Below are 24294 nucleotides of genomic sequence, written 5' to 3' on the forward strand. Positions count from 1 at the left end.
TATCTTAATAACATAAATATCCATTCCATCAAGCCAGGCTCTGGAAATTCATCTTAGAGTTTAATAGTGAAGTACCTGTTCCTTAATTGGTAAGGTTTGATTAATATGTCCTTTCTTACAACCACACGGCCCATTTGCAGTAGGTTAAATTTGTTTCATTTTTCAAGTTACAACAGTGTAGGGACTTCTGCTTCCCTCTCTTCTCTGATGTAAAGTATTGCACCTAAGAAATGTGCACTAACCTATTTTTAGTGATATTCTAGACACTTAAATTCAAAGCTCTAGACAAGTAATAAAGCATTGTTTCTTGATGGTTTTATAAAGATCCAAAGACTAGACATTGGAACAAGAAGCATCATTCCATTTGTATAAAATTTTTGAGGAAGGGAAATAGGGGGAGTTTTCTTTTGCTATTTATCACCTAAGATTTGAAATTTTTGCCATTACACTGCTCAGTAAACCCTAAGGATAGCTTCCAATTGGTCTGAGTTACAATAATCTTGTGAAGATTTACTGCTGAGTTTCATGTTATTGTAAATGAAGGAAATTCTACTTACAGTCCAAATATCAAATGCAGCTTCACATAGGGTCAGGCAACATCAATGTGCCACAGGCTTTTATCATAAATCAGATACTCTGGAACAAATTCAGAGCACTGACTTCCCAAGTTTCCATGTAATATTCTGTGCTATTTTTTCATTTGAACACACAGAGGCTAGCCGTAAATCATACACTAACGTAAAAACTAGGAGACTATTTTTTTCTCCCTGGAATAAAAACTAAGTTAAGGGCTGATTCAAGAAAATACTACTATTGGCAGGGAGTGGTGCAGGCTTAGAGCACAAGCAGAGGCACATTCAATCCCTGGCTATTTAACAAGATCTGCTAATTCTATACCGAATCTGTTCACACAAGACTCCTGCCCCAAATTGCACCATGGATTTGCTTTCGTTTTGTTCCAAGCAGAGAGTTAGTTTTCTGTTCTATAACTGCTGGCTGACCATTTCATATGTAACTTACATAATCATCTCCATAGGCCATGGGGAAGTTTTGTTTGTGTCAGTAAAAATCCCTATCTTTTTTTTTCTATCCTTTCTCTATGAGACCAGCATTCTTCTTCTGCTCCTATCCTCTCACCTTTAATAGATAGTCCTATTTAATGAGATCTTTTCAAAATGTCTCTAACTTGGTTCTTTTCTGAAATAACTCTTTGGCCCTGATAACACAGTGGTCAGGGAACACCATGCACTGTGTTCAGGGCACAGTACCAGACAAGGGAGAAACCTTCACTCTCAACATCAAACTGCGTGAGCTGGAACAGGGCTGTGCGTGCCTGGAGCAAGGACTGTTTTACCTTATTCACACAATGGGCTAGCAACAGCTCTGTTTTTACCCTACAAAGCCTAGAAGTCCAGACTTCCCCTCAACTCTATCACAGCAGGCAATTCTAACCAGCTTCTACTCTGCAGACTTGTCCAGGCTGAAAAAGCCTGATACCAGCATCTGTGCCTCCCAAAACTCCAAGATACACAGTCAATATCCCAAAATCTGTGTACCCATATCCAACTCTGAACCCATGTAAAACTGACCCTACCTTAATGTGAATGGTGAATGCAATGGATCAAAATCTTAAGATACGTGCATGCGTGCTAAATCGCTTCAGTCATGTCTGACTCTGCAACCCTATGGACTGAGCCTGCTAGTCTCCTCAGTCTATGGGATTCTCCAGGCAAGAATACTGGAGTGGGTTGCCATGCCCTCCCCAGGGATTGACCCTGTGTCTTTTATGTCTCCTGCATTGGCAGGTAGGTTCATTACCACTAGCGCCACCTGGGAAGCCCCAAACAAAATATGGTATTAACCAATCAAATCTAGCTGAATATTTAAAATTAATATTCTTTGTGCTTATTCCACAAATGTGTGTTACATTAAGAAATGTATTAATAAAGTTCATACTATAAATAATCAAGTAAGAAAAAAACAACTCAACTTGTAATACATTGAAAAAAGGCATCTGATAAAATTTAATACCCACTCTCAAAAACTGAATAGAAAGATGAATATTAAAATCAATCACAAGTTGTCCAGCCTCATACTTAAACACTGAATGCCTGATCATTCATGCCAGATAATAGCAAATATTAGTAGGTCCCAAATAATAATCATTCTCTCCACAAATAATGCATACCTGATTACTCTGAATCAGCCAATCAATGCAATTGAATAAGAAAATAAAATATAAGTGAAAAGTAATGAAATAGGGGAAAACATTTAAATATTTGTCTACCTAGAAAAAAAATAAATGAATTAACTAAGAAGCCATTAGTAATAAGAAAGTGAACTCAGTGATTGGACACCTAAGCCAAAAAATTAATGTTTCCCAAATTATAAATATAAAGAAAAAATACTTCACATGGAATAGTAATAATAAATGGAAAAGAACTAGAGAAGAAATTAACTTCACAAAAAATTAGATCATTTCTTTGAAGAAAATTATAAATTTTAGTCAGAAGCATAAGAACCAAATGAATATGTAGAAAACATACAGATAATGAGATAAGAACATTTTAATAAAAATAGAACTTATCCAAATTAAACTATAGATTTATTTCAGTTTCAGTCAGAATACTGAATATTTTTTCAATGAATTGATAAAAATTATCTTATAGTTCTCCGGATATCTAGGAAAATTATGAAAAGGAAGAATGAGAGAGGACTTGCTCTTTCAGAATCTAAAATGTAGCCTAAATTTGTCATAATTGAGAAATTGTGTTATTTTCAAAGCAAAGAATAACACAAATATATAAAATTTGATAGATAAGGATAAAGATGACTTCAAGTTGACACAGGAAAGATAAATAATTTAATAGAGTTGGGATAATGCTCAAGTAATATGGAAAAATGTATCAGATAGATTCCTGCTTCATCCTTATCATAAAATGAGTTGGAAATAAAGATTAAATTTAAAAGCAAAACCATAAAAGTGCCACAAGCATATAGAGATGATATTTATATGCTTTGCATAATACATTATATGATTTTATATTATGTCACATTATAGATGCAGAAATATAAACACAACATAAAAATTGATAATCATAAAAGAAAATATGCTTGACCTCACATAAATTTAAAACATTTGTATTAGACATATACTGAAAATTATAGCATTGATATATATGCAAGCAAAAAGGTTATGTGCATATATATATATATATAGCATGATTTCATTTTGGAAAAAATGAATAAGTATATGTTTAAAAAGCATGACTGTATTATACAATTACAAAGTTGGATGTATAAAAACATAAAGCTCTTTTGTCTTGAAGTAAGTTTATTTTCTAAATCTGGATTACCAATTAGCCAGCCTTACATCAGGCTGTTTAATTTAGCTCTTGCATTATAATTCTTCCCCATCCCCTAATTTAATAGTCCTCTTAGATTGTGTAAAGAAATAGAGGAAAACAACAGAATGGGAAAGACTAGGGATCTCTTCAAGAAAATCAGAGATACCAAAGGAACATTTCATGCAAAGATGAGCTCGATAAAGGACAGAAATGGTATGGACCTAACAGAAGCAGAAGATATTAAGAAGAGATGGCAAGAATACACAGAAGAACTGTACAAAAAAGATCTTCACGAACCAGATAATCATGATGGTGTGATCACTGACCTCGAGCCAGACATCCTGGAACTTGAAGTCAAATGGGCCTTAGAAAGCATCACTACGAACAAAGCTAGTGGAGGTGATGGAATTCCAGTTGAGCTATTTCAAATCCTGAAAGATGATGCTGTGAAAGTGCTGCACTCAATATGCCAGCAAATTTGGAAAACTCAGCAGTGGCCACAGGACTGGAAAAGGTCACTTTTCATTCCAATCCCAAAGAAAGGCAATGCCAAAGAATGCTCAAACTACCGCACAATTCCACTCATCTCACACGCTAGTAAAGTAATGCTCAAAATTCTCCAAGCCAGGCTTCAGCAATATGTGAACCATGAACTTCCTGATGTTCAAGCTAGTTTTAGAAAAGGCAGAGGAACCAGAGATCAAATTGCCAACATTTGCTGGATCATCGAAAAAGCAAGAGAGTTCCAGAAAAACATCTATTTCTTCTTTATTGACTATGCCAAAGCCTTTGACTGTGTGGATCACAAGAAACTGTGGAAAATTCTGAAAGAGATGGGAATACCAGGCCACCTAATCTGCCTCTTGAGAAATTTGTATGCAGGTCAGGAAGCAACAGTTAGAACTGGACATGGAACAACAGACTGGTTCCAAATAGGAAAAGGAGTACGTCAAAGCTGTATATTGTCACCCTGTTTATTTAACTTCTATGCAGAGTACATCATGAGAAACGCTGGACTGGAAGAAACATAAGCTGGAATCAAGATTTCCGGGAGAAATATCAATCACCTCAGATATGCAGATGACACCACCCTTATGGCAGAAAGTGAAGAGGAACTCAAAAGCCTCTTGATGAAAGTGAAAGAGGAGAGTGAAAAAGTTGGCTTAAAGCTCAACATTCAGAAAACGAAGATTATGGCATCTGGTCCTACCACTTCATGGGAAATAGATGGGGAAACAGTGGAAACAGTGTCAGACTTTATTTTTCTGGGCTCCAAAATCACTGCAGATGGTGACTGCAGCCATGAAATTAAAAGACGCTTACTCCTTGGAAGGAAAGTTATGACCAACCTAGATAGCATATTCAAAAGCAGAGACATTACTTTGCCAACAAAGGTCCATCTAGTCAAGGCTATGGTTTTTCCTGTGGTCACGTATGGATGTGAGAGTTGGACTGTGAAGAAGGCTGAGCGCCGAAGAATTGATACTTTTGAACTGTGGTGTTGGAGAGGACTCTTGAGAGTCCCTTGGACTGCAAGGAGATCCAACCAGTCCATTCTGAAGGAGATCAGCCCTGGGTGTTCTTTGGAAGGAATGATGCTAAAACTGAAACTCCAGTACTTTGGCCACCTCATGCGAAGAGTTGACTCATTGGAAAAGACTCTGATGCTGGGAGGGATTGGGGGCAGGAGGAGAAGGGGACGACGGAGGATGAGATGGCTGGATGGCATCACTGACTCGATGGACATGAGTCTGAGTGAACTCCGGGAGTTGGTGATGGACAAGGAGGCCTGGCGTGCTGCGATTCATGGGGTCGCAAAGAGTCGGACACGACTGAGCGACTGATCTGATCTGATCTGATCTGATCTAGATTGTATAAATCAGTTACAGTTTGGTTCTCTAGTGCATCCTAGATATTTTTCGCCCCTCATTTTCTAGCTGTCAGTGTTCCGGGGTATCAAGCACCTGCCTTCCGCGGGCAGCAGCTGGCCACCTACGTGTAGTGGAGAGAAGCTGTGAAGAGTAACGAGATCACCTTTCTATGCTATATTCTGCCCCTTCTGTCAGTGTAGTCTATTGTCTCTGAACCACATCTGGAGGGGTGCTGACAGGGGCCACATTTGGCTGCTCGCAGCAACCTGGAAGGGTGGCATCTCAGAGATGTAGCAGCTCTGCTCCTCTCTCTTTCGTGCGCACATGGGGTGCCCCTCCCAAGCAAGTCATGAGAGTCATCCCTGTTCAGCTCACTGTCAGCGACTCCCTGACATGGCACTCTTGGACCAGCTAGTACCCTGGAGACTGATTGGAGGGCAGGGGGCAGTTGGAGGCCCCTCTCGTATCTAAATGAACCAGGTGGCCACCCCCCTTGCTTTATCAATGCAGGATGGTGCTGTACACAACTGCCTGCCACTTTTAAACTGTGGCCAGAAGACAGTGCATCCAACTTCTTTTCTCAAGTATCTGCATACTCCTTGGGGGCTTCGTATGTTTCTGTCCTGGTTTTCAATTTGGTATTCAGTACAAGGAGGCGTTCCCAAGTGGCACTAGTGGTAAAGAAGCCGCCTGCCAAGGCAGGAAATGTAAGAGATGTGGGTTTGATCCCTGGGTCAGGAAGATGCCTGGAGGAGGGCATGACAATCCACTCCAGTATTCTTGCCTGGAGAATCCCATGGACAGGGGAGCCTGGCAGGCTACAGTCCACGTGGTCTCAAAGAGTTGGACACAACTGAAGTGACTTAGCACGCACAAAGCACAGCACAAGGAGTCAGGGAACAAAACGGAAAAGTCAGGCCAGTTTTCCCTCTCTCCTTCATCTAAAACTCAAATCCTCTCTATGCTCCACATGGTTCAAAGTACTTTATTACGTGAAAGGCAGTGTAAAGGAGGTTCCTCATCTCATTACCTCAGCAGATGTAATTGGTCTCAGTAGCCCTTACTGCTCCATAAGAACTCATGACCTAAATGGGAGAGGGTCACGAGAAGTACACGTTCTTTGATACTGCAAGTTGTTATAAGGAATTATTATTTCATATTTCATTCTTTACATATATATCTGTATATACACATATTTATAAATATTGTTGATGTGGATGCAGAGATAGATGTAGCCATAGATACACAGAGAAAAAGAGATCGATAGAAATTAGCTTGCAGATGTTGCTGTTGTTTAGTCACTCAGTCGTGTCTGACTCTTTTGTGACCTGCATGGACTGTAGCCCATCAGGCTCCTCTGTCCATGGGATTCTCCAGGCAAAAGGACTGGAGTGGACTGCCATTCCCTTCTCCAGGGGATCTTCCCAGTCCAGGGATTGAACCTGTGACCCCTGTTTTGGCAGGCAGATTCTTTACCACCAAGCCACCAGGGAAGCCCAGCTTGCAGATGATACATATCTAAATGTTAACAGAGGTTGAGAAGTGTTTCACACTTGCCCAACATTTATTACATTTTAGATAAATACTAAAAAAAAAAAAAAAAAGAGTTTAAAATGTGATTTTCTAAATTCATAGTTGTCCAGGCAATCTTCTAATTCACCTGGGTAGCAATTATGTTTCAAAAGTGTTGAGAAAACCACTGAATCATGTAGCCTCATTTATCAGTGTGGCTTAAGCCTTCATTTGAAAAATTCTTTCTAGGAGAAAAAGAGACTACATCAGAATGTGTACAATTATGTGCTTCATTAGGCAAAGCAGAAAGAATCTGTAAAGTAAAATCCTGCTTTACTTTCCAGATATTAAAGCCACTGGGCAGTTAAGCAGGGTTACCAGGTATTATCTTTCTAATTCCTACCGCTGTGCTACAATCAGAAACCTCTTTAGCATCATTTTGATATATAGTAACACAAAGTATTTATACATTATTCAGTGTAAAACTAACATTTGTTTTTTAATAAGCGCTTTTCAATTCAGAATAGTATTAGGAATATCTTTCCTTTAAAATTGATTGTGCTTGATCACAGCAGTCCACTGATTATAAACCGTACTTTCCCCAAGGATATGAAAAAAGATTATGACGGACTCATCATACTAACCACAAATCCAAAGCCACAAATGCTAAAGGCAACTACATTAAGTGAATAGTAACTCTGAAATAGCTAATCGTAACTCAGAAATCTCAACACCCAGAGTGCTGATTTAGCAGGTATAACGTTTCTGTTACGTTTCAAGAATCAGCATATTTTCTAACTGAATAATCTGACTTCTTGCAGGAAATACACTAGGATTGCATCTTGGAATAACCAACGATGTTAGGAATTAGTTCAATCCTTTACAATTTCAAAGCCTTAAGTTTCCCAAGGGACATCATCCATAGGAAAAAGAAGAAAGCAAGAAATAGCCTAGTACTCTGACTTTCAGAAACTTCAAATATACAAGTGCTGCAGAAAATTTTAGTCAAAGGCAGTAGAGATCAGGAATAGAGCATAAAAGTAAGGAAGTCACCCAGGACCAAGTGCTCCTGCACTGCCAGACCCCAAATTATTCAAGAAGTGTTAGGCCACCCCCCTGTACCACCTACTCATTCAGCCCTGACTCCACTGCCAAAGCTTAAGCAGAAAACTTAATGTAACTTGATTCCTCAGGAATCAAGGAATACAGTTATTCCTTTCCCTCTGTGAAGAGTTACCCACTCTGACCTAATCCCTTAAAGCTTTAGGGGACATATCATAGGGTATGTTTTGGTTAAATTCCATTAGTCGGATAACATAGCAAATCTTATGCATGTATTAATTGTAATAATTCCTACATCTATATAGCATTTTAACAAAGCACCTTCAAATATGTGATTAATTCCATGTGATCTTTGTAAAGCTTTAGGCCAAGTATCAGAATTCAATACAATAAATAGAAACACTAGATGTTTTCAGAGAAATGGGTTTAAGAAATAAGATGCTTACAAAATAACTAGAAGTGTGGAAGCAATGGAGCTTCCCTGGTAGCTCAGATGGTAAAGCGTCTGCCTACAATGTGGGAGAAGAAGCAATGAGCTCTAGACTGGGCCTCCAGGAATAAGCACCAAACACAACACAACTGAAACACCAGGAGGGCTGCTGATTCTGCCACAGTCAGAAGGTAAAAATCAAAAGGCTACAACTGAAACTATTATTAAGTCAAGAATATTCTGCTATGGACTCACAGATATAGAAAACACACTGGTGGTTGCCAGTGGTGGGGATTGCGGGGCTACTAGAGGCAATATAGGAGTTGCGGAGTGGGAGGTACAAACCATTGGATATAAGATAGGCTCAAGAATGTACTGTACAACATGGGGAATATAGCCAAGATTTTGTAAAATAATCTTTAAAATTATAATAAATGTTTTAAGTCTTTAGGTAAAATAAAACATAAAAAAAGGACATTATGCTACGGCTGTCACCTGGAGATGAGAACACAATTGCTGCTGTCACCTCAGCTACTTACATAAAACTGGACACCAGAGCACTCCTAGAGAAAACCCCCAAATCTTTACAATCCTTTGTCTGAAAGAAAAAAATAAAGATGCAGGAAGATGACTGTCTTATTACTTTTACCTTATAAATCTTAAATCAGTTCAGTTCAGTTGCTCAGTCGTGTCCAACTCTTTGCGACCCCATGAATCGCAGCACGCCAGACCTCCCTGTCCATCACCAACTCCCGGAGTTCACTCAGACTCACGTCCATCGAGTCAGTGATGCCATCCAGCCATCTCATCCTCTGTCGTCCCCTTCTCCTCCTGCCCCCAATCCCTCCCAGCATCAGAGTCTTTTCCAATGAGTCAACTCTTCGCATGAGGTGGCCAAAAATCTTGAATAAATACATCTAAATGATAGGATCAAATTTTCTTCCCAATCTTAGTGGTAAGGCAGTCTGGGAAATATGGATTTTTAGCTTTCCAGCTTCTACAGGGCAAGAAGGCTAAGCAGAAGGAGTTATAAGTGGATGCTGAGGATAGACCAATCAGCCATACTCCATAGGGAGCTTTTTGGTACTTCCATTTCACAGATGAGGAAACTGAGATTCAGAAAATTTAAGTGACTTGCACAAGACTTCAATGTTAAATAAACTGAATCACCAGGAATAAAACCTAAGAATTTCTATGCCATGACCAGAATACTTTCCAACTCTTTATAACCCCATGGACTATACAGTTCATGGAATTCTCCAGGTCAGACTACTGGAGTGGGCAACCTTTCTCTTCTCCAGAGGATCTTCCTAACCCAGGGATCAAACCCAGGTCTCCCTCATTGCAGGCAGATTCTTTACCAACTGAGCTATCAGGTAAGCCCTTCCAACTTGCCATTCTGTATTAATTATGAGGAATTATTAAACTAGAAAAAGAAACAATTTATTATGCCTGTAAGAGGGACTAGCATTTCCTGACCAGTATTAGTTCATCTATCAGGCTATTATTATGTTTCAAAGAAGTCAATTTAGGAAGAATCCCTAGATATACAGCATTCCTTTGCAATGGATATTAAGCAGTTGATAGAGCTTAGGATATAGATGAAGCAAACTTGTAAACTTCAAGCTCTCATCGTCCTTCAAATATTCAAAAATTACTCAAAACCTAAAAACAGAAAAAGGCAGTTAAAAAGGCAAAATTCATGTTCTTGATTTTTATCCACACTCTCTCCCCAAATGAAAAAATTATTTGCAGAGATTTATAAAAATTCAAAGAATAAAAGAAAAATTTACTTATGTTATCTGAATTAAATGCAGAATTGCTATTTAAGATAAATGTATATATAAATATAAGTTAACTAAATACTGGTGAAATTATCTCTTAAAGATACACAGGCCTTAAAGATGTAACTATACACTGCTATTGAATATAATTTGGCTTGCTTATCAGTTCTCTAAAACATATCTCTTCTTAGTAATCAGTTCATTTTTAAAAAATGAATTATTATCCATGTCTTTCCATGTGGATCTTAATTTAATTGCACATAGAATTTTAGATTAATTCTTAGCATATTCAAACTCATCCCAAATCTACTAATAGACATGCAGAAAATGGTTTTGCTGTCACTTTACAAATCTCCACGGCAATGTTCAATGCTCCTTTTTGTGACTACCTCTTAAAGAGAAGCATTTTGGAAGAGGTTTCATGGGAGCATTTACAATAAATCTTTCCTGAATTTCTTTTAAGCAGGAAAAAAAATCCATTTAAGACAATGCTTTAAGGCAAAATGTTACCTAACTTCAGATTCAAACTTTTCATTTATTAGGGAAGAAGTGAAAACCTCCAGGGGGTGCTGAATCAGTCTATTCTGAGAAGTAGAAATGGAGAGACTACTTCGGGTAAATGGTGTCTCACTCAGGCAAGGAGAGAAGTCCCAGCCCTGCCAACATTCTCTCTCCTGGAAATATCACCAGTCTACTCCACTGGGAAGGTATATTAATTCCATAATTGAGAAATGAGAAGACAACAATGAAGAATTACAGCAGCTTTTATTTATTGAATCCCCACTATATGCCAGCCATGTTAGATGTGTCAAAACATTACTATGAGCATTAATCTCACATTGCAGAAAAGAAAACCAAGGCTCACAGGAGCTAAAAGTGTGCCTAATGTCACACAGCTAGTAAGCAAAAGAAGCAAAACTCAAACTGTGACCAAATGGCTTCAAAGTTTGCATGTTTTCCCCTACAACACAGCGATGAGAAATCCACTATCTCAAGTAAAGGCCACTTTCTACTCTAGAGATGGTATGAGGCAAGCAATGTAGATTGACACAATGACCAAAACCCTACACCATGTAAAACTGCGAAACCACAGAAAAAGCTTTGCAATCTTACCTGTATGTCTATAGCAATCAATGTAAAGGTTATTCAAGTTCAGCAAACATGCCTTCAGCAAAATACAGCTAAATTTGTTCTACTTCTGGGAATGGAAGGAGAGTAAAGATTCCTGTTTCCTCATTTGCAGATCTATCCCCAGTGTGAATTTTCACCTTCACAGAGTTAAGAATGCATCATAGAAAGGAATACATGGCTATGAATAAACAAGCTATACTTGAAATGACAATCAACACCTCCGCCTCACTTCTGTGTATGACTGATTTATTTTTCTCAAGAAAAAATTATGCTACTGATACAGAAGTGATCATTTCTAGCCAGGTTTCTCATGCTCAAGGTACATTCCCTATATATAGTCTCTATGCAATGTCTTAATCACATTATACTTTTTATGATTATTAAGGTAAAACTTAATTTTCCACCTATAGAGTCAAGCCAATTAATCTATTTCACTTTGGGTTTTGGATGGAGAGGAAGATATTTTTGGCTAGTAAGGCTTTTTTCTTTTACTTAATTGTACATTTTCCCTTTCCACCACCCTTTCTTCCACCAAATGTCTGCAACTTAATGTAACTCAGATATTTCAAATCAGATGTGATGTCTGAAGCATTATAACTGAATTGTGTGGGAAGAAACAGTCAGGACTGTGATTATTCTTCATGTAGTTCTTCAAAAAAAACATGCAGCTTTTCTGCTGCCACATCACATTATAAATTAATCTTGCTTCCAAGTAATGCTCACCTTAATTTTCTTTTACTTCACTACTCTAACAAGTTATCTTGGCTTAGACTAAGATGCGCTAGGCAACGATCTCTCTGGAGGCTCTCACGTGCCACAACCACATACAGTCACCGTAACTGGGAATTCTTAAGGACATTTAAAGTGTTCTAGCCATATTTCCTGATTTGCCTGGGGACTATGAGGCCTGTAGAAAAAAATTTCTGACAACTGTGGGATGCGGGGTTTTTGGTGGGATCTGCTATGAAAAGCGATTGTTATGTTGGCACAAGGAGCCTGAAAAAATACAGCTTCTACCAAAGGGAATAGTACTTCTGAATAGAGTTGGAGGTGCTTCTTGAATTCACCACGATTGCACAGTCAACTCCCACAGCCACCATACTGCCACCATCATACCATGATTATTCTCCATTCAGCCATTCTCCAGTCTCCACTACCTAGACCCATGTTCTGCTATGCTCTGTGTATGCCTATAGTGGGCTGGCCCACCATATCACCTGGCCTAGTGGCAGTCCAGCAGGAAATCAAAAAAATAGGAAGAGGAAGAGGGCAGCGTTCCTCTCCCTCGTGCCTGGAGTCAGTGCTAGGGTTCTCACAGTAGACTCACGCCTTCTGAACACAGCTCTGGCCAGGCAGCCTCTCCTTGAGGCTCCATCCCTTACAGGGCTTCACTGTGCACTCCGTACCTTAGGTTTAGGAATGGTAACAGCTCTCCACTGTTGCTCCTGTTTGTTATCCTCCCCAGTCCCACACGTCTCTAGCAAGGACTTTCATTAAACTCTCCTCACAGTCCCATCATTGTGTCTTCTGACTCTCACTGGGCTCCTGGCTGATACAGTAATTGGTTCCAGGAGGAGTCTCAAGAAACAGCCCCTGAAGTTGAAATTCCACTATTGACTCCACACATATCTGATAACACACAGATGACTTGTCTGCTCAGGTGGGAGGAGAGGGGAGGGTAAAGAGAAGATGGCAAGGTTTTGGAAGACTAATTATCTGTCGTATCTGTTTCATTTGAAAATTATGGTGATAAAGATAGTAGGCTGCTGGAGAGATTGCAAAAACAAAAATACAAGCTAAGTGCCTTGAATTTTCAACTCAAGGCATGATAGAGAACCAGAAAGGTTCTAGTTAGCTTTAAATGTATCTCTTACCTTGAGTCTATGTACCACAGACAAAGCTGATGATCAGAATCATGACAAGGTGATATGAGTTGCAGATAACAATGAAATATTCGGGGGGGGGGGGGGAGGTTGGAAGTCCAAATTAAAATTAAGGTTAGCACCCCATCTCAAGTCTCAGGATCCCACTTCTTTGTATCCAGGGTTATAACTGCTATCTAAGAGATTTGTTGTAATAAAACACTGGTTGAAAACAGAGGGAACCTTGAGACTTGAGATGAGGCCCTTAACTTGAATTCTCAAATTCCTCTAATCATTCTTGCCAGTTAATATAGTCTTTCCAGACTAAAAAAAAAAAAAATCACTTTCAATGACTTCATCTGGAATGATTACCTTGAGAAGACATTTTCCCTACTGTCAAGGCTAATCCCCACCATCAATCATTGCTTCCATGCCTAGATGGAGAATTGAAAAGTTCTCTTAAAGATAAGATAGCTTGAGCATCAAAGGGTGGATGGGAACTTGTCAGTTTTTATAGTCAAGAAATGGGATTGGAGAAAGCATGTTTATAAATAGACTCTGAAGGAATTAAATCAAGGAACTAAAAATATCAAGTTGGTTCAAGAAGAATTTATCAGTATGGGAAAGCTTATCTAAGATTCTAGATACATCATATCAGCTGAAGCTCTAATTAGTTTGCTTAAAGCCTGAACTCAATGGTGACCTTCAGTAATGAGGTGAGATGTTGGGACTTCTCTGCAACAAAGAGGAAAGAAATGATGTTTGGCGAAACTATACAATTATGTAAAGTTTAAAAATAAAATAAAATTAAATTAAAATAAATAAACAAATAAAGGCTTAGGGAGATGGGGATGCTGGAGTGGACCTATTATCTGTAAACTATTCAGCCACTCTTACCATAACCTCCAGGAAGGACCAAAGGACACTTTCTTCCCTAAAGCAGAAAGGAATACTTGGTGGTGAGTACCAGTATCCCCCAAAAGTTCTGCCATGGCTGCCTTCTGTGGCTAGAGATGCTATTGAAGAACTGGGCTCCCTAATCTCAATAAGAACGATGGGGTCTTAGAGTGGTAGAGGCCAGGTGGCAGTGCCCAGTTTCAGGGGTGATATTGTCACAACTACTGCTATAAACCACACACAAAGATCGGCAATACAAGTATTTTGACTACATGGATACGTGGTTGTGGTTAATTTCATGTGTGAGAGAATTTTAGGAATGAAACAGATTGTCAGCTTTCTAAAATATTACTCAGTCTATGTTATCAGAGCCCAAATAAAAGCACTATATTGGGAATTCATGGCCTCTTACCCAGTTCACAAACCCAGAGCCTTTTCAGATAGAGCCAAGTTTTTGTTTGTTTGTTTCGTTTTGTTGTTTTAAAGGAATCACTCTAGAAGGTGGACACAAAGATACACTGCAAATCTTCCTCCAAACCTTCCCTCAGAAGATCCATGGCCATTTAACAGAGTGACAGTGACCTGGGGAGGAGAAATAACCATACTACCTAGGAGTTATTACCCACAATTTAGCACTAATCAGTGTAGGCATAAAGTCAGGAAACAAATGGACTCTTCCATGTCCACCTTAGAGTGGTCAGTGGGCTGTGTCTCTTTGGATTGTTATTTCCCATGTTCTTTACCATATACACTTAACAACTGAAAATACCCTTACATTGGTTGTCTGAGCTGAAATTAATGCTATCATGATGTTAACAGCCAAGTAGAGTTTCTGGAATGTCCCATATCAAGTAGTAAATAGAAATCAATAACCTGAAAAAAGCTACAGAAACTTGTACTACTATCAAAGATTAAAAGAAGTGGGAATGGTAATTCCTGTCCCTTCCTTATTTTTTACCAACTCCTTCAGTTTAGCTGTTAACAAAAGCCAAAGGGATGGGTAAGAATGATCCTGAATTACTGTGATTAATTAAGACATAGTGCCCATACTGGAGCAAACCAACACAGCTGATCACTCCAGGAATGGAGTTATTGATCTAGGAAGTGGTTTGTTTTGTGGTGGGTTTTTTCTCCACATGTTCATTAGTAAAGACAGCCAGAAACAGTTCAGCTTTATCTCAATAGTAGGAGCATAATGGTACCTTCAATGTTTCACCTCAGGACTATAACTTTCTTAAAAAAATCTTGTCCATGTTGAAATCCCAGAAAATATCACTGTGATCTATTACATTGAAGACGTATTATCTGACTGGACCTGATAACCAGGAGGTCACAAGCGCCAAGATGCATTAACAAAACCATGTGCACTAGTGAGTAGAAGATAAATCCCACAAAGCTTTGGGATACTTTCAAATCATAAAATTTCTAGTAATCCTTTACTGTAGAGCACATGTGGGCTTCTCTGGTGGCTCAGCAGTAAAGAAGCCGCCTGCCAATGAAGGGGATGCAGGAGATCCATCTCTGGATCTGGAAGATCCCCTAGAGGAAGAAATGGCAACCCACTCCAGTATTCTTGCCTGGGAAATCCCATGGATGGAGAAGCCTGGCAGGCTACAGTCCATGGAGTCACAAAAGACAGGACTTAGTGACTAAACAAGCGTGGATATTCCCTCTAAGGCGAGTTACAATTAATTGCACCTTGAATTTACTGCTGTGAAGAAAGAGCACCACATTAAGCTTAAGCCTCTAGAATCTGGAGAAAGAATACACTATAATTGGGAATACCATTGTAACCCATTTCCTGAATAATCCACAGTGTCACCATTTTTATTGTTGCCCAGAGCAAAAAAGGTTTAGCAATAGGATCAGGTTACAATGCAAGCTTCTCCCTCCTTGGATTTCATAAACCAGAATATCTAAATGGTACTTGAACTCTCTGGTATAACTAAAAAAGCTCCCTTTGGGGCCTCCAATGTGTCACAATAGGAGAAACATGGTGTAGATCCTAATATTACAGGGCAAATCCAAACTGTCTCCTGCAAAAACTTATTCCATTTGTAAAACTATTTCTGGTTTGCTACTGACCCTGGTACAACCAAACAACACCTGTGCACATATCTAGGGGACCATATGACCTGAGCTACTCATCCCAAATTGGATTTATTTGGTTAACTAAGCCCTAAAAGTAGATGTGTGCATTGAATGACTAAATTTGAAATGGAATGTATCTAACATGCCCAAAGAAGTCCAGGAAACTCAAATAATCCCTTTGAGTAGAATCAGACTTCAAAGTACATACTCCTAGGACCTAGGGATTGTCATATTAAGTGTGCCATCAGTCAGTCAGTTTAGTCACTCAGTCGTGTCCAACTCTTTGTGACCCCATGAATTGCAGTACGCCAGGCCTCCCTGTCCATCATCAACTCCTGGAGTTCACTCAAACTCATGTCCATCGAGTCGGTGATGCCATCCAGCCATCTCATCCTCTGTCATCCCCTTCTCCTCCTGCCCCCAATCCCTCCCAGCATCAGGGTCTTTTCCAATGAGTCAACTCTTCGCATGAGGTGGCCAAAGTATTGGAGCTTCAGCTTCAGCATCAGTCCTTCCAATGAACACCCAGGACTGAATTCCTTTATGATAGACTGGTTGGATCTCCTTGCAGTCCAAGGGACTCTCAAGAGTCTTCTCCAACACCACAGTTCAAAACTAAAGATTAATTTTTCATATTCCTAGGTATTATGTAGACAGGATTCTTAGTTTAAAAACACCCCTTTCTGTCAGTAATGTACAGTTTTAAAATGGATGTTGGCAGTGGGGTAGGGGAAGGAATAGGGGTTGGCGCATTTTATTTCTCTTTAGTTTTTGTAAGATCCTTAATTTCCCCTCTGTGTTAGTTTGCTCAGGCTGCCATAACAAAGTGCAGTTAGATCTCAGAGACACTGTGAGCTCAATTACAGACCACTGCAATAAAGTGAATATTGCAATAAAGCCAGTCGCACACACACAGATACACACAAAGTAATACTCTTATTGCTGTCAGCCGTTCCTCAAACCATACATTGGGGCCCCTTGGGAATTTATCCATGACTATTAGCCAAGAAGCCAAGAAGGAAAAAATTACCTGTCTTTTTGATGGATGTTGACCCCATCCAGAAGCAGATAGCTGCTACACTCTAGCCCCATTTGTGTCAGCCTGAAATTCCTAAAGGGAAGTATTTCCAGTAGACAGAATTTTGTATTGTTCATCTGTATACTTTGTGTGGTGGTAGAGATGGTCCACTGAATAGATTCATAATGACTCTTGGGAGGAGCTGATGGGATTCCTTTTCCATCAGGGGCTTGAAAAGCAAGATTAGAGGATTGGTAAGAGGAGTTCTGGGAGAAAGGTGTGTGATAGATGGATAGATGATAGTCATGGACTATTAGGCATTTTATGTCCTATATAAAAGTCCTCCAGAGGGCATCTATTGCTGAAGAGTCTCTTAATGATCAGAGAGATTCCTATTATAGATGTGATGCTATTCAGCCTCTTTACCCAGCCAATCCAGTGCTTGTTCAAAATGGCCATAGTGTCAAGGTTGAAGGATAGACAAGGAACTCAGAAACATAGACTTGCTATCCCCAAGGCACATCTAGCTCTTATAGTGCCTAAGGTACCCAGACTTTCAATCATAGAAACCAAAGACGTGCTCTGGTATGCCAACATTCTCCAAAAGGACCAGCCTGCTCCCTGATGGGAAGTTAATTACCCTTTCTACTTGTGAGTGGGATAGGCGTTTGTCCTCCGGAACCTAAACACCTGTCTCAGATATGCATTTGGCCTCCCAATCCACAGTGCTTCTTCCAGCATCCTACTGTAGGTTGAATTCTGTCCCTACAAAAATACGTTGAAAGTCCTGACCCTGAGTACCTCACAATGCAACCTTATGTGGAAATAGAGCCATTGAAGATGTAATTAGTTAAGATGAGGTCATACTGGAGCAAAATGGGCCCATAACTCATTATTAATGATGTCTTTATGAGAAGATGGTATAAGACACAGGGGCAAAGTGTAACATGACATTGGAGGCAGAGATTTTAGTTATGCAGCTATAAGTCAAGGAATGTCAGTAACATCAGAGGCTAATAGCATAGAAGCGATTCTCCTAGTCTCTTGAGAGATCATAGCTATACTGACACCTGGATTTCAGATTTTAGCCTCCATCAAGAACTGTCCAAGAATATAATTCTGTTGTTTTAATCCACCATGTTTGTAGTACTTTCTTACAGTGAAAAAGTGAAAGTGTTACTCGCCCAGTCATGTCCGATTCTTTGCGACTCCATGGACTACAGCCCACCAGGCTCCTCTGTCCATGGAATTCTCCAGGAAAAAATACTGGAGTGGACATGAATGAGCAACTTTCACTTTGTTACAGCAGCCCTAGGTATATAATACACATCACTGTCATGTTCGACTCTGTGTGACCCTATGGACGGTAGCCTGCCAGGCTCCTCAGTCCATGGGATTCTCCAGGCAAGAATACTGCAGTGGGTTGCCATGCCCTCCTCCAGGAGAGCTTCTTGACTCAGGGATCAAACCTGCATCTCTTACATCCCTTGCATTGGCAGGTGGGTGCTTTATCACTAGCACCACCTAGAAAGCCCAATATACATAATTCAGTTCAGTTCAGTTCAGTCGCTCAGTCATGTCCAACTCTGCAACCCCATGAATCACAGCACACCAGGCCTCCCTGTCCATCACCAACTCCCGGAATTCACTCAAACTCATGTCCATCGAGTTGGTGATGCCATCCAGCCACCTCATCCTCTGTCGTCCCCTTCTCCTCCTGCCCCCAGTCCCTCTCAGCATCAGGGTCTTTTCCAATGAGTCAACTGTTCACATGAGGTGGCCAAAGTATTGGAGTTTCAGCTTCAGCATCAGTCCTTCCAATGAATACCCAGGACTGATCTCCTTTAGGATGGACTGGTTGGATCTCCTTGCAGTCCAAGGGACTCTCAAGAGTCTTCTCCAACACCACAGTTCAAAAGCATCAATTCTTTGGTGCTCAGCTTTCTTCACAGTCCAGCTCTCACATCCATACATGACCACAGGAAAAAACATAGCCTTGACTAGACGGACCTTTGTTGGCAAAGTAATATCTCTTCTTTTCAATATGCTATCTAGGTTGGTCATAACTTTCCTTCCAAGGAGTAAGGGTCTTTTAATTTCATGGCTGCAGTCACAATCTGCAGGGATTTTGGAGCCCAAAAAAGTAAAGTCTGACACTGATTCCACTGTTTCCCCATCTATTTGCCATGAAGTGATGGGACCAAATGCCATGATCTTAGTTTTCTGAATGTTGAGCTTTAAGCCAACTTTTTCACTCTCCTCTTTCACTTTCATCAAGAGGCTTTTTAGTTCCTCTTCACTTTCTGCCATAAGGGTGGTGTCATCGGCATATCTGAGGTGATTGATATTTCTCCCAGCAATCTTGATTCCAGCTTGTGCTTCTTCCACTCCAGTGTTTCTCATGATGTACTCTGCATATAAGTTAAATAAGCAGGGTGACAATATACAGCCTTGACGTACTCCTTTTCCTATTTGGAACCAGTCTGTTGTTCCATGTCCAGTTCTAACTGTTGCTTCCTGACCTGCATATATGTTTCTCAAGAGGCAGGTCAGGTGGCCTGGTATTCCCATCTCTTTCAGAATTTTCCACAGTTGATTGTGATCCATACAGTCAAAGGCTTTGGCATAGTCAATACATCATTACTCATGCCTTATTCAGTGAAATGTTAGACCAAAAAACATTGACCTCAACCAAGAAATTCACTTTATAATGAAAAACAATGATACTCTCACACTTATGAAATTCATGAGCTGTACCACACGTCCCATCATCTAGAAGTGGACAGCTATGGCACTGGCTGAGAAGGGTGGGGCTAGGGTACTTTAAACCAGCGACCAATATATAGCAATGTCCCTACTCCACTCTACTCTCAAGGCCCAGAACCAAAGGGTGAAATTGGTAGTGGTCCCTCAGTATTAAACCTGAAATTTCTACTTTGAAAATTTTGCTTCTTGTTCCTGCACCCTTGGGTTCTTTCTACAAATTTCAAAATATGATTTCTTAAGAGAAAAATGCCTCCCACTGGGAATGAAATCATCTTCCATTCTATTGGAGACTAATTATACTTCCTAATAATTTAGAGCTCTTGTGCTGCTGAATTGAAAGCAGAGAGTGTGTAACATTGTCGGAGTGATCCATTCCAACTGTCATGGAGGGACTATACCACTGCTGCAGAATGGGAATAACGGGAGATGTGGGGAGTCCTGTAGATTCACTGGAGTTCCTCTTATTATTCTCACAATAATTTTTACAGGAATCTGCAGAAATTCAAAGGTAAAGCCACAAAGGGTTCAGACCCCATGGTGGACGGAGGTTAGGGCCACCACACCGGATAAAGAACCCAACCAGTCAAATCACTGGAGAGAGAACTCAGAGTGGGAGCTGGAAAACAAAGATCTCAAAGATCATGGACTCATCAGCACCCCTGGTAGGGCAGCCTGAGCAGAGGGCCAGGAATTTCAGTAAAGCACCAGATGTTTGAAGACAACAGCAGTATGGAGGCTGAGAATTACTGAAATAAGAACAGCTCAGTACAGCAGTTGAAATAAATGTGAATCAGATCTTCCCCTTCTGGGGATTCTGAGGGCATTTCAGAACAGGAAAGCTGAGATCCTACCAGTGGGCATGCGTAAGACTCGGATCAGATTTGGAGACCATGATGGTTATTTTTTGGTGTCAATCTGGCTATGTCACTGGATTCAGGTATCCAAACAAACACTAATTTTGGCATTCCTGTGGAGGTGCTTTTTAGATTTGGTTAAGATCTGCAATCAATCAGTTGACTTTTAAGTAAACAAAATTATCCCTGATTATGTGGGTGGACCTCATTCAATCAGTGGAAAGGCCTTAAGAGCCAAGCAAATTTCCCTGCAGGAGAAATTCTGCCTCAAGACTGCAACATCAGCTCCTGTGGCCTGGCCTGTTCTACAAATTTTAGACTCGCCAGCATAGCCAATTCCTGAAATTTATATATTCACATTTTTATATATGCATGTGTGATGATCTCTCGTTTTATTGGTGCTACTTGCATCAGTTTTCTGTAGTTCACAGTGGCATGCTGAACTGCAAATACAAACATGATGCTTTGGGTCCAATAATGTGAGCTGTTTTACCTGTAGCTAAGATGGGTTATTTGTACAGGGTGCTCTGCTGAACCATAATACAACATGTCCAGGAGGGCTGGATAGCTGCCGTGGGCAGCTAGAAACCACAAGTGGAAACCACTTAGCTTCCTATCTTCATGCCATAAGCTTGGTCTCATTGATATAGTGTCCAGACCAAGAGAACTGACCAGCTGCTTCTTGGTTTTCAGACAAAAGATTGAAATTACTGAAGAAAATGCAGAGAGACACAGTGAGAAATTTCACATAACTGTTCAAAACAAATGTATTGGACCCTAAGAAAGTGTTATAGGATACATAAAATATTGGGTGCACTGGATAAATTTAGGAATTTACTTTTAAAAATTGAAAAAGTCAAGTGAATAAAGAAAAACTTTCATTTCAAAACAACTACTGAATTCAGAATTTCTCAAATTTGAATAACACATGGAACTTCTTTGAAGGGAAAAATATTAGATACCCTACTATTACCTAAATTATTTTCCTAATAATATCTGTATATATACAGATATGCATACAAATATCCATATGTGTAAATATTTGCATACATACTAGTATTTGTATGCATTTTTATATACAATATAAAAATAAGTATCAAGTCCTTAGGTTTATGATCGTATAAAATACCAAAGCAATTTTACATTAAATGATAGCAAAACTACAAAACCAATGAAATTGTAATTTAAAACATTAAATTAGTATGACAAATATTTGTTTATTTGGTTTAATTAAACTTAATGCAAATCACCATTTAGTTTCATGGAAAAAATATATGTTTTACACAGACGCTTTAGAACACAATGAACCACTATTTGGGTCTTTGTCATTGTTAATGTTACTTATTTTTAGATAATTCTTTTTTAAACACTGATTAATTATTTTGATGAACCAATGAATTTAGTAAAGAACCCGAAATTATAAAACTTGGCAGTAATGTTTCAATATTATTCAGGGAGAAATCCTTATTGTGGATTTACTATAGTAATGACTGTTAATGAGCTTTGGCTACTAAATACCAAGACAGAACGCATGAACCTTCATTCACAGCCAGAACATGAAACTGTTATGACGTAAGTTGTTCTGAGTTAGAGAGGCACAGACGAAAGGAAGGCTGTCTTGTGTTAGACTCTTTTGGATACCCAGAATAGAGGAATAGAATCAATTCAACCTGGCTTCAGAACAAGGGTTTCTGCTTCTGTCCTCATTAGGGAGGAGGAGTGGGCTGCTGTGGAATAAAGAACTAGTGAGTTGTTTGGATCTGAGTGCTGTTCCAAGTGTATCTCTCCTTCGCTCTCTCTTTTCTCTTTTTCTCCCTCTTTCTCTCTCCCCCAACTGGCTGATGAATCTCCCTCTATCTCTGTATTTCTGTATCTATATCTTTTTGTTTTTGTCCCTCATGTCATGAGGTCTTATCTCTGTTTCTGTCTCCATGTCTCTGTTATCTTCCCTGTGTGTTGTCCAGATTTAGCTACCCATGTGCATATGAGTCAAAGACAGACTTACACTCCAGGCTTAGCATTCTTTACAAATGTAAATGCTGATTTGGGAGGAGACCTGTGTCCCCACTCCAAATTTCTAGGAGAGGGAAGAGCTTAACAGACCACTGATTTTAAGCTGTGGCTGGTTTGGAGTGAGTGTCACATGTATGGATGCCCACTCAACAGTGGCTATTAGAACACACTTTCTGAGAAGGACATAGGTATTATGGGAAACATGTCTATTTACATGTCTATTAAGGACCCAAAGCATCATTTTCTCCTAGCAACTATTCATTAAGGTACTTGAAATATCCAGTTGATTCTGACATTAAAGATAGTGTTCAAAAACCAGTCCAGAAAATTATACCATAGGATAAAAACAAAAGTCTTTTTAAAAACATGAAAAGAGCCCCTGACATCACCTACAAAGAGATAAATGGCCCAAGCCAAGGACTATTGGACTGTTCCATGAAGTGACCGCTCGTGAAAACACTCACGTGAAGCATGTGGAAGGACTTGACATCAAGACTTTGGATGGAGACCCTGGCCCACCAAAGAATGTATTTTTCACCAATACTTTTTCTGGTAAAAAAAAAAAAAAAAAAGCCTGGATAAGAATATTTAATACTTAAAAATTAAACATAATACTATACAATCCTTCCAAGATCACTGCCTTCTTTTAAGTACTTTTATTTATGCACAACAGTAGAAACACGAAAATAGCTTTAATCTAATCACAAAAATGTTAATAAGTGAAATTATATCCTCATCAAATTATGTCCCCTTTAATCACAAACATTTTTAAATGTGAAATTATATCCTCATCAAATGTGAAATTATATCCTCTAATGTTTATTAGATATAGGCAGAATAGGTGCAAAGTTTATGCCCAGGCCTTATAATTTGAGAGAGAAGGAAGATAGGATGAAAACTAATATGTAGGAAAATCATAATGATAACCTTTTATAAGGGTGCTAAAAATTTAGAGGTTACAGGCGCAGTTGCTTAAATGCAACACATCCTCCAAAAAACGCTGAGCTGGGTCTTTCAAAAAATGAGAAGGACACTGGGAGGAAAGGTCAAATAAACAGATGCAAAGAGTATGAGTGAAAGAAGGCAGAAAACTTGGCGAGGGGAGTGCAGAGGGAAGCCAGGGCTCTCATCTGGTGGCAGGCAAGGTGCTAAGGAACAGAGGAGTGAACAAAGCAGTAACCAGAGTTTCTTCTGCATGGGGTTTAAGAGAGGCGAGAGTAAAGCAGCAAAGTGGTAAATTAGTCTGGCAACGATATGTGGCATAAATTGAATGAAGGAGCAGACAGAAATGATAACTTTGCCTGTTACAATCAGCATGATGCCCTTCAGCAATGAAACACACCTGGTCTGTCCAGGACCTGCAGGGTTCATTCCCTGTCACCTCCCCTACACAGCTAGCCTCACACATCACCCCGGTCCTCGTAACTGAAATTCATTTTTCCTGAACACTGACTGATTCCTGATTCTGGCAAGAAGCCAGATCACAGCTAAGCTGGACACAGGAGACACTTACTGTACCTCATGTCCCCTGCTCTAAATAGAACTCTCTTCTGCTGCCAATACCAGACAAATCTAAATGAGTCTTGTCTCAGAGTGCACACGGATGAAAGTGTCCAAGTGGCTCCATGGGGATCAGAAGGAAGAGAGATGATGGAA

The 24294-nt window shown here is 39.6% G+C and overlaps 1 long non-coding RNA gene across 1 annotated transcript in view; it reads right to left on the reverse strand.

Annotated features, from left to right (window-relative positions):
- Positions 1-24294, reverse strand: part of LOC129659992 (uncharacterized) — a 56567-nt gene that overhangs the window by 16268 nt on the left and 16005 nt on the right. The window contains exon 6 of the long non-coding RNA XR_008718286.1: positions 23103-23187. This is a non-coding gene — a long non-coding RNA (uncharacterized LOC129659992). The remainder of the gene's footprint in view (positions 1-23102; positions 23188-24294) is intronic.

The sequence above is a fragment of the Bubalus kerabau genome, chromosome 9, assembly GCF_029407905.1.
Source record: "Bubalus kerabau isolate K-KA32 ecotype Philippines breed swamp buffalo chromosome 9, PCC_UOA_SB_1v2, whole genome shotgun sequence".
NCBI lineage: Eukaryota > Metazoa > Chordata > Mammalia > Artiodactyla > Bovidae > Bubalus > Bubalus kerabau.